This window comes from Ursus arctos, unplaced genomic scaffold (genome assembly GCF_023065955.2).
Source record: "Ursus arctos isolate Adak ecotype North America unplaced genomic scaffold, UrsArc2.0 scaffold_44, whole genome shotgun sequence".
Classification (NCBI taxonomy): Eukaryota; Metazoa; Chordata; class Mammalia; order Carnivora; family Ursidae; genus Ursus; species Ursus arctos.
The window spans coordinates 605,001-617,232 of NW_026623061.1; positions in this window are offsets into that span (position 1 = coordinate 605,001).

Consider the following 12,232-nt stretch of genomic DNA (forward strand, 5'->3'; position numbering starts at 1 on the left):
CCCTAACCCTAACCTAAACCTAACCCTAACTCTAACCCTAACATGAACTCTAACACTAACCCTAACCCTAACCCTACCCGAACCCTAACCCTAACCCTAACCCAAACCCTAACCCTAACCCTAACCCGAACCCTAACCGTAACCCTAACCCTAACCCGTACCCTAACCCTAACCCTAATCCCTAAAGCCTAACCCTAACCCAAACCCTAACCCTAACCCTACCCGAACCCTAAACCTAACCCTTACCCTAACCTTAACACTAACCATACCCGAAATATAACCCTAACCCAAACCCTAACCCTAACCCTAACCCGAACCCGAACCCTAACCCTAACCTGAACCCTAACCCTAACCCTAACGCTAACCCTAACCCTAACCATACCCGAAATATAACCCTAACCCAAACCCTAACCCAAACCCCTAACTCTAACCCTACCCCTAACCCTACAAGAACCCTAACCCTAACCCTAAAACTAACCCGAACCCTAACCCTAACCCTGACCCTAACCGTAACCCAAACAGTAACCCGAACCCTAATCCTAACCCTAACCCTAACCATAACCTGAAACCGAATCCTAACCCGAACCCTAACCCGAACCAGAACTCTTACCCTGACCCTGACCCTGACACTGACCCTAAATCCTAAACCCTGACACTGACCCTGACCCTAACCCTAACCCGAACTCTGACCCGAACCCGAACACTAACCCTGGCGTGAACTTGAACACGAACCCTAACCTTAAACCAAACCCTAACTCTAACCTAACCCTAACCATCAGCCTAACCCGAATCCAAATTCTAACCCTAACCCTAACCCTAAACCTAACCCAAACACTAACCCTTACGTGAACTTGAACCCGAACCCTAACCTTAAACCAAACCCTAACCCTAACCCTCAGCCTAACCCGAACCCTAACACTAACGCAAACCATAACCCTAACCCTAAACCTCAACCTAACCCTAACCTTCACCCTAAACCTAACCCTACCCAAACCCTAACCAGAAGCCAAACCCTACCCCTAATCCGAACCATAACCCTAACCCGAACCCTAACCCTAACACGAACCCAAACCCAAACCCAAACCCAAAAACTAACCCTAACCCTAACCCTAACCGGAACCCTAACCCTAACCCGAACCCTAACCCTGACCTAACCTTAACCCTAAACCAAACAGTAACCCTAACCCTAACCCTCAGCCTAACCCGAACCCTAGCACTAACCCTAACCGTAAAGCTAACCCTAAACCTCAGCCTAACCCTAAACCTAACCCTAAACTAACCCTAACCTGAACACAAACCCTAACCCTAACCCTAACCCCAACCCAAACCCTAACCCGAACCCTAACCCTAACCTGAACCCTAACCCTAACCCTAACCCTAACCATACCTGAAATATAACCCTAACCCAAACCCTAACACTTACCCTAACTCGAACCCGAACCCCTAACCCTAACCCTACCCCTAACCCTACAAGAACCCTAACCCTAACCCTAAAACTAACACGAACCCTAACCCTAAACCAAACCCTAGCCCTAACTCGAACCCTAACACGAACCCTAACGCTAACCCAAACCTGAAACCTTCCCTAACCTTAACCCATACCCGAACCCTAACCCTAACCCTACCCGAACCCTAACCCTAACCCTAACCCAAACCCTAACCCTAACCCTAACCCGAACCCTAACCGTAACCCTAACCCTAACCCGTACCCTAACCCTAATCCCTAAACCCTGACCCTGACCCTCACCCTAACCCGAACCCTGACCCGAACCCGAACACTAACCCTGATGCGAACTTCAACCCGAAACCTAACACGAACCCTAAACCGAACCCTAACCCTAACCCTAACCCTGACCCTAACCGTAACCCGAACAGTAACCCGAACCCTAATCCTAACTCTAACCCTAACCATAACCTGAAACCGAATCCTAACCCGAACCCTAACCCGAACCAGAACTCTTACCCTGACCCTGACCCTGACACTGACCCGAAATCCTAAACCCTGACACTGACCCTGACCCTAACCCTAACCCGAACTCTGACCCGAACCCGAACACTAACCCTGGCGTGAACTTGAACACGAACCCTAACCTTAAACCAAACCCTAACTCTAACCTAACCCTAACCATCAGCCTAACCCGAATCCAAATTCTAACCCTAACCCTAACCCTAAACCTAACCCAAACACTAACCCTTACGTGAACTTGAACCCGAACCCTAACCTTAAACCAAACCCTAACCCTAACCCTAACCCTCAGCCTAACCCTAACCCTAACACTAACGCAAACCATAACCCTAACCCTAAACCTCAACCTAACCCTAACCTTCACCCTAAACCTAACCCTACCCAAACCCTAACCAGAAGCCAAACCCTACCCCTAATCCGAACCCTAACCCTAATCCGAACCCTAACCCTAACCAAACCCCTAACCCTAACCCGAACCCTAACCCTGACCTAACCTTAACCCTAAACCAAACAGTAACCCTAACCCTAACCCTAACCCTCAGCCTAACCCGAACCCTAGCACTAACCCTAACCGTAAAGCTAACCCTAAACCTCAGCCTAACCCTAAACCTAACCCTAAACTAACCCTAACCTGAACACAAACCCTAACCCTAACCCTAACCCCAACCCAAACCCTAACCCGAACCCTAACCCTAACCTGAACCCTAACCCTAACCCTAACCCTAACCATACCTGAAATATAACCCTAACCCAAACCCTAACACTTACCCTAACTCGAACCCGAACCCCTAACCCTAACCCTACCCCTAACCCTACAAGAACCCTAACCCTAACCCTAAAACTAACACGAACCCTAACCCTAAACCAAACCCTAGCCCTAACTCGAACCCTAACACGAACCCTAACGCTAACCCAAACCTGAAACCTTCCCTAACCTTAACCCATACCCGAACCCTAACCCTAACCCTACCCGAACCCTAACCGTAACCCTAACCCAAACCCTAACCCTAACCCTAACCCGAACCCTAACCGTAACCCTAACCCTAACCCGTACCCTAACCCTAACCCTAATCCCTAAACCCTGACCCTGACCCTCACCCTAACCCGAACCCTGACCCGAACCCGAACACTAACCCTGATGCGAACTTCAACCCGAAACCTAACACGAACCCTAAACCGAACCCTAACCCTAACCCTAACCCTGACCCTAACCGTAACCCGAACAGTAACCCGAACCCTAATCCTAACCCTAACCCTAACCATAACCTGAAACCGAATCCTAACCCGAACCCTAACCCGAACCAGAACTCTTACCCTGACCCTGACCCTGACACTGACCCTAAATCCTAAACCCTGACACTGACCCTGACCCTAACCCTAACCCGATCTCTGACCCGAACCCGAACACTAACCCTGGCGTGAACTTGAACACGAACCCTAACCTTAAACCAAACCCTAACTCTAACATAACCCAAACCATCAGCCTAACCCGAATCCAAATTCTAACCCTTACCCTAACCCTAAACCTAACCCAAACACTAACCCTTACGTGAACTTGAACCCAAACCCTAACCCTAAACCAAACCCTAAACCTAACCGTAACCCGAACCCTAACCTAACCCTAACCCGAATCTAAACCTAACTCTAACCCTAACCTTATCCGAACCCTAACCCTAACCCAAACCCTAACCCTAACCCTAACCCTAACCCGAACCCCTAACCCGAACCCTAACCCTAACCAGAACCCTAGCCCTAACGCGAATCCCTAACCCGAACACAAACCCGAACCCCTAACCCGAACCCTAATCCTAATGCGAACCCTAGCCCTAACCTGAACCCTAACCCAAACCCGAATCCTAACCGGAACCCAACCCTAACCCTAACCTTACCCGAAATATAACCCTAAACCTAACCCTAACCTGAACCCTAACCCTAACCCTAACCCTCACCCGAACCCTAACATGAACCCTAACCCTAACCCTGACCCTAACCCTAACATTAAACCTAACCCTAACCCGAATCTGAACCCTAACTCTAACCCTAACCCTATCCGAACCCTAACCCTAACCCAAAACCTAACCCTAACCCTAACCCGAACACTAACCAGAACCCTAATCCTAACCCTAACCCTAAAATAACCCGAAACCGAACCCTAACCCGAACCCGAACCCGAACCCTTACCCGAACCATAACCCTAAACTGAACCGTAACCCTAACCCGAACCCTAGCCCTAACCCGAATGCTAACCCTAACCCGAACCCTAAAAGGAACCCTAACAGTAAACCTAACCCTAACCCTCAGCCTAACGCGAATCCAAATTCTAACCCTAACTCTAACCCGAACCCTAACCCTAACCCTAACCTGAACCCGAACCCTAACCCTAACCCGAACCCGAACCCTAACCCGAACCCTAACCCCAACCCTAACCCTAACCCTACCCGAACACTAACCGTAACCCAAACCTAACCCTAACCGTAACCCGAACCCTAACCGTAACCCGTAACCTAACCCGTACCCTAACCCGAACCCTAACGCTAACCCGAACCCGAACCCTTCCCTAACCCTAACCCCTACCCGAACCCTAACCCTAACCCTACCCGAACCCTAACCCTAACCCTAACCCTAACCTAAACCTAACCCTAACTCTAACCCTAACATGAACTCTAACACTAACCCTAACCCTAACCCTACCCGAACCCTAACCCTAACCCTAACCCAAACCCTAACCCTAACCCTAACCCGAACCCTAACCGTAACCCTAACCCTAACCCGTACCCTAACCCTAACCCTAATCCCTAAAGCCTAACCCTAACCCTAACCCTAACCCTAACCCAAAACCTAACCCTAACCCTACCCGAACCCTAAACCTAACCCTTACCCTAACCTTAACACTAACCATACCCGAAATATAACCCTAACCCAAACCCTAACCCTAACCCTAACCCGAACCCGAACCCTAACCCTAACCTGAACCCTAACCCTAACCCTAACGCTAACCCTAACCCTAACCATACCCGAAATTTAACCCTAACACAAACCCTAACCCAAACCCCTAACTCTAACCCTACCCCTAACCCTACAAGAACCCTAACCCTAACCCTAAAACTAACCCGAACCCTAACCCTAACCCTGACCCTAACCGTAACCCAAACAGTAACCCGAACCCTAATCCTAACCCTAACCCTAACCATAACCTGAAACCGAATCCTAACCCGAACCCTAACCCGAACCAGAACTCTTACCCTGACCCTGACCCTGACACTGACCCTAAATCCTAAACCCTGACACTGACCCTGACCCTAACCCTAACCCGAACTCTGACCCGAACCCGAACACTAACCCTGGCGTGAACTTGAACACGAACCCTAACCTTAAACCAAACCCTAACTCTAACCTAACCCTAACCATCAGCCTAACCCGAATCCAAATTCTAACCCTAACCCTAACCCTAAACCTAACCCAAACACTAACCCTTACGTGAACTTGAACCCGAACCCTAACCTTAAACCAAACCCTAACCCTAACCCTCAGCCTAACCCGAACCCTAACACTAACGCAAACCATAACCCTAACCCTAAACCTCAACCTAACCCTAACCTTCACCCTAAACCTAACCCTACCCAAACCCTAACCAGAAGCCAAACCCTACCCCTAATCCGAACCCTACCCCTAATCCGAACCCTAACCCTAACACGAACCCAAACCCAAAGCCAAACCCAAAAACTAACCCTAACCCTAACCCTAACCGGAACCCTAACCCTAACCCGAACCCTAACCCTGACCTAACCTTAACCCTAAACCAAACAGTAACCCTAACCCTAACCCTAACCCTCAGCCTAACCCGAACCCTAGCACTAACCCTAACCGTAAAGCTAACCCTAAACCTCAGCCTAACCCTAAACCTAACCCTAAACTAACCCTAACCTGAACACAAACCCTAACCCTAACCCTAACCCCAACCCAAACCCTAACCCGAACCCTAACCCTAACCTGAACCCTAACCCTAACCCTAACCCTAACCCTAACCATACCTGAAATATAACCCTAACCCAAACCCTAACACTTACCCTAACTCGAACCCGAACCCCTAACCCTAACCCTACCCCTAACCCTACAAGAACCCTAACCCTAACCCTAAAACTAACACGAACCCTAACCCTAAACCAAACCCTAGCCCTAACTCGAACCCTAACACGAACCCTAACGCTAACCCAAACCTGAAACCTTCCCTAACCTTAACCCATACCCGAACCCTAACCCTAACCCTACCCGAACCCTAACCGTAACCCTAACCCAAACCCTAACCCTAACCCTAACCCGAACCCTAACCGTAACCCTAACCCTAACCCGTACCCTAACCCTAACCCTAATCCCTAAACCCTGACCCTGACCCTCACCCTAACCCGAACCCTGACCCGAACCCGAACACTAACCCTGATGCGAACTTCAACCCGAAACCTAACACGAACCCTAAACCGAACCCTAACCCTAACCCTAACCCTGACCCTAACCGTAACCCGAACAGTAACCCGAACCCTAATCCTAACCCTAACCCTAACCATAACCTGAAACCGAATCCTAACCCGAACCCTAACCCGAACCAGAACTCTTACCCTGACCCTGACCCTGACACTGACCCTAAATCCTAAACCCTGACACTGACCCTGACCCTAACCCTAACCCGAACTCTGACCCGAACCCGAACACTAACCCTGGCGTGAACTTGAACACGAACCCTAACCTTAAACCAAACCCTAACTCTAACCTAACCCTAACCATCTGCCTAACCCGAATCCAAATTCTAACCCTAACCCTAACCCTAAACCTAACCCAAACACTAACCCTTACGTGAACTTGAACCCGAACCCTAACCCTAAACCAAACCCTAAACCTAACCGTAACCCGAACCCTAACCTAACCCTAACCCGAATCTAAACCTAACTCTAACCCTAACCTTATCCGAACCCTAACCCTAACCCAAACCCTAACCCTAACCCGAACCCTAACCCGAACCCCTAACCCGAACCCTAACCCTAACCAGAACCCTAGCCCTAACGCGAATCCCTAACCCGAACACAAACCCGAACCCCTAACCCGAACCCTAATCCTAATGCGAACCCTAGCCCTAACCCGAACCCTAACCCAAACCCGAATCCTAACCGGAACCCAACCCTAACCCTAACCTTACCCGAAATATAACCCTAAACCTAACCCTAACCTGAACCCTAACCCTAACCCTAACCCTCACCCGAACCCTAACATGAACCCTAACCCTAACCCTGACCCTAACCCTAACATTAAACCTAACCCTAACCCTAATCTGAACCCTAACTCTAACCCTAACCCTATCCGAACCCTAACCCTAACCCAAAACCTAACCCTAACCCTAACCCGAACACTAACCAGAACCCTAATCCTAACCCTAACCCTAAAATAACCCGAAACCGAACCCTAACCCGAACCCGAACCCGAACCCTTACCCGAACCATAACCCTAAACTGAACCGTAACCCTAACCCGAACCCTAGCCCTAACCCGAATGCTAACCCTAACCCGAACCCTAAAAGGAACCCTAACAGTAAACCTAACCCTAACCCTCAGCCTAACGCGAATCCAAATTCTAACCCTAACTCTAACCCGAACCCTAACCCTAACCCTAACCTGAACCCGAACCCTAACCCTAACCCGAACCCGAACCCTAACCCGAACCCTAACCCCAACCCTAACCCTAACCTTACCCGAACACTAACCGTAACCCAAACCTAACCCTAACCGTAACCCGAACCCTAACCGTAACCCGTAACCTAACCCGTACCCTAACCCGAACCCTAACGCTAACCCGAACCCGAACCCTTCCCTAACCCTAACCCCTACCCGAACCCTAACCCTAACCCTACCCGAACCCTAACCCTAACCCTAACCCTAACCTAAACCTAACCCTAACTCTAACCTTAACATGAACTCTAACACTAACCCTAACCCTAACCGTACCCGAACCCTAACCCTAACCCTAACCCAAACCCTAACCCTAACCCTAACCCGAACCCTAACCGTAACCCTAACCCTAACCCGTACCCTAACCCTAACCCTAATTCCTAAAGCCTAACCCTAACCCTAACCCTAACCCTAACCCTAACCCAAAACCTAACCCTAACCCTACCCGAACCCTAAACCTAACCCTTACCCTAACCTTAACACTAACCATACCCGAAATATAACCCTAAACCAAACCCTAACCCTAACCCTAACCCGAACCCGAACCCGAACCCTAACCCTAACCTGAACCCTAACCCTAACCCTAACGCTAACCCTAACCCTAACCATACCCGAAATATAACCCTAACCCAAACCCTAACCCAAACCCCTAACTCTAACCCTACCCCTAACCCTACAAGAACCCTAACCCTAACCCTAAAACTAACCCGAACCCTAACCCTAACCCTGACCCTAACCGTAACCCAAACAGTAACCCGAACCCTAATCCTAACCCTAACCCTAACCATAACCTGAAACCGAATCCTAACCCGAACCCTAACCCGAACCAGAACTCTTACCCTGACCCTGACCCTGACACTGACCCTAAATCCTAAACCCTGACACTGACCCTGACCCTAACCCTAACCCGAACTCTGACCCGAACCCGAACACTAACCCTGGTGTGAACTTGAACACGAACCCTAACCTTAAACCAAACCCTAACTCTAACCTAACCCTAACCATCTGCCTAACCCGAATCCAAATTCTAACCCTAACCCTAACCCTAAACCTAACCCAAACACTAACCCTTACGTGAACTTGAACCCGAACCCTAACCCTAAACCAAACCCTAAACCTAACCGTAACCCGAACCCTAACCTAACCCTAACCCGAATCTAAACCTAACTCTAACCCTAACCTTATCCGAACCCTAACCCTAACCCAAACCCTAACCCTAACCCTAACCCTAACCCGAACCCCTAACCCGAACCCTAACCCTAACCAGAACCCTAGCCCTAACGCGAATCCCTAACCCGAACACAAACCCGAACCCCTAACCCGAACCCTAATCCTAATGCGAACCCTAGCCCTAACCCGAACCCTAACCCAAACCCGAATCCTAACCGGAACCCAACCCTAACCCTAACCTTACCCGAAATATAACCCTAAACCTAACCCTAACCTGAACCCTAACCCTAACCCTAACCCTCACCCGAACCCTAACATGAACCCTAACCCTAACCCTGACCCTAACCCTAACAAAAACCTAACCCTAACCCGAATCTGAACCCTAACTCTAACCCTAACCCTATCCGAACCCTAACCCTAACCCAAAACCTAACCCTAACCCTAACCCGAACACTAACCAGAACCCTAATCCTAACCCTAACCCTAAAATAACCCGAAACCGAACCCTAACCCGAACCCGAACCCGAACCCTTACCCGAACCATAACCCTAAACTGAACCGTAACCCTAACCCGAACCCTAGCCCTAACCCGAATGCTAACCCTAACCCGAACCCTAAAAGGAACCCTAACAGTAAACCTAACCCTAACCCTCAGCCTAACGCGAATCCAAATTCTAACCCTAACTCTAACCCGAACCCTAACCCTAACCCTAACCTGAACCCGAACCCTAACCCTAACCCGAACCCGAACCCTAACCCGAACCCTAACCCCAACCCTAACCCTAACCCTACCCGAACACTAACCGTAACCCAAACCTAACCCTAACCGTAACCCGAACCCTAACCGTAACCCGTAACCTAACCCGTACCCTAACCCGAACCCTAACGCTAACCCGAACCCGAACCCTTCCCTAACCCTAACCCCTACCCGAACCCTAACCCTAACCCTACCCGAACCCTAACCCTAACCCTAACCCTAACCTAAACCTAACCCTAACTCTAACCCTAACATGAACTCTAACACTAACCCTAACCCTAACCGTACCCGAACCCTAACCCTAACCCTAACCCAAACCCTAACCCTAACCCTAACCCGAACCCTAACCGTAACCCTAACCCTAACCCGTACCCTAACCCTAACCCTAATTCCTAAAGCCTAACCCTAACCCTAACCCTAACCCTAACCCAAAACCTAACCCTAACCCTACCCGAACCCTAAACCTAACCCTTACCCTAACCTTAACACTAACCATACCCGAAATATAACCCTAACCCAAACCCTAACCCTAACCCTAACCCGAACCCGAACCCTAACCCTAACCTGAACCCTAACCCTAACCCTAACGCTAACCCTAACCCTAACCATACCCGAAATATAACCCTAACCCAAACCCTAACCCAAACCCCTAACTCTAACCCTACCCCTAACCCTACAAGAACCCTAACCCTAACCCTAAAACTAACCCGAACCCTAACCCTAACCCTGACCCTAACCGTAACCCAAACAGTAACCCGAACCCTAATCCTAACCCTAACCCTAACCATAACCTGAAACCGAATCCTAACCCGAACCCTAACCCGAACCAGAACTCTTACCCTGACCCTGACCCTGACACTGACCCTAAATCCTAAACCCTGACACTGACCCTGACCCTAACCCTAACCCGAACTCTGACCCGAACCCGAACACTAACCCTGGCGTGAACTTGAACACGAACCCTAACCTTAAACCAAACCCTAACTCTAACCTAACCCTAACCATCTGCCTAACCCGAATCCAAATTCTAACCCTAACCCTAACCCTAAACCTAACCCAAACACTAACCCTTACGTGAACTTGAACCCGAACCCTAACCTTAAACCAAACCCTAACCCTAACCCTCAGCCTAACCCGAACCCTAACACTAACGCAAACCATAACCCTAACCCTAAACCTCAACCTAACCCTAACCTTCACCCTAAACCTAACCCTACCCAAACCATAACCAGAAGCCAAACCCTACCCCTAATCCGAACCCTAACCCTAACCCGAACCCTAACCCTAACACAAACCCAAACCCAAACCCAAACCCAAAAACTAACCCTAACCCTAACCTTAACCGGAACCCTAACCCTAACCCGAACCCTAACCCTGACCTAACCTTAACCCTAAACCAAACAGTAACCCTAACCCTAACCCTAACCCTCAGCCTAACCCGAACCCTAGCACTAACCCTAACCGTAAAGCTAACCCTAAACCTCAGCCTAACCCTAAACCTAACCCTAAACTAACCCTAACCTGAACACAAACCCTAACCCTAACCCTAACCCCAACCCAAACCCTAACCCGAACCCTAACCCTAACCTGAACCCTAACCCTAACCCTAACCCTAACCCTAACCATACCTGAAATATAACCCTAACCCAAACCCTAACACTTACCCTAACTCGAACCCGAACCCCTAACCCTAACCCTACCCCTAACCCTACAAGAACCCTAACCCTAACCCTAAAACTAACACGAACCCTAACCCTAAACCAAACCCTAGCCCTAACTCGAACCCTAACACGAACCCTAACGCTAACCCAAACCTGAAACCTTCCCTAACCTTAACCCATACCCGAACCCTAACCCTAACCCTACCCGAACCCTAACCGTAACCCTAACCCAAACCCTAACCCTAACCCTAACCCGAACCCTAACCGTAACCCTAACCCTAACCCGTACCCTAACCCTAACCCTAATCCCTAAACCCTGACCCTGACCCTCACCCTAACCCGAACCCTGACCCGAACCCGAACACTAACCCTGATGCGAACTTCAACCCGAAACCTAACACGAACCCTAAACCGAACCCTAACCCTAACCCTAACCCTGACCCTAACCGTAACCCGAACAGTAACCCGAACCCTAATCCTAACCCTAACCCTAACCATAACCTGAAACCGAATCCTAACCCGAACCCTAACCCGAACCAGAACTCTTACCCTGACCCTGACCCTGACACTGACCCTAAATCCTAAACCCTGACACTGACCCTGACCCTAACCCTAACCCGAACTCTGACCCGAACCCGAACACTAACCCTGGCGTGAACTTGAACACGAACCCTAACCTTAAACCAAACCCTAACTCTAACCTAACCCTAACCATCTGCCTAACCCGAATCCAAATTCTAACCCTAACCCTAACCCTAAACCTAACCCAAACACTAACCCTTACGTGAACTTGAACCCGAACCCTAACCCTAAACCAAACCCTAAACCTAACCGTAACCCGAACCCTAACCTAACCCTAACCCGAATCTAAACCTAACTCTAACCCTAACCTTATCCGAACCCTAACCCTAACCCAAACCCTAACCCTAACCCTAACCCTAACCCGAACCCCTAACCCGAACCC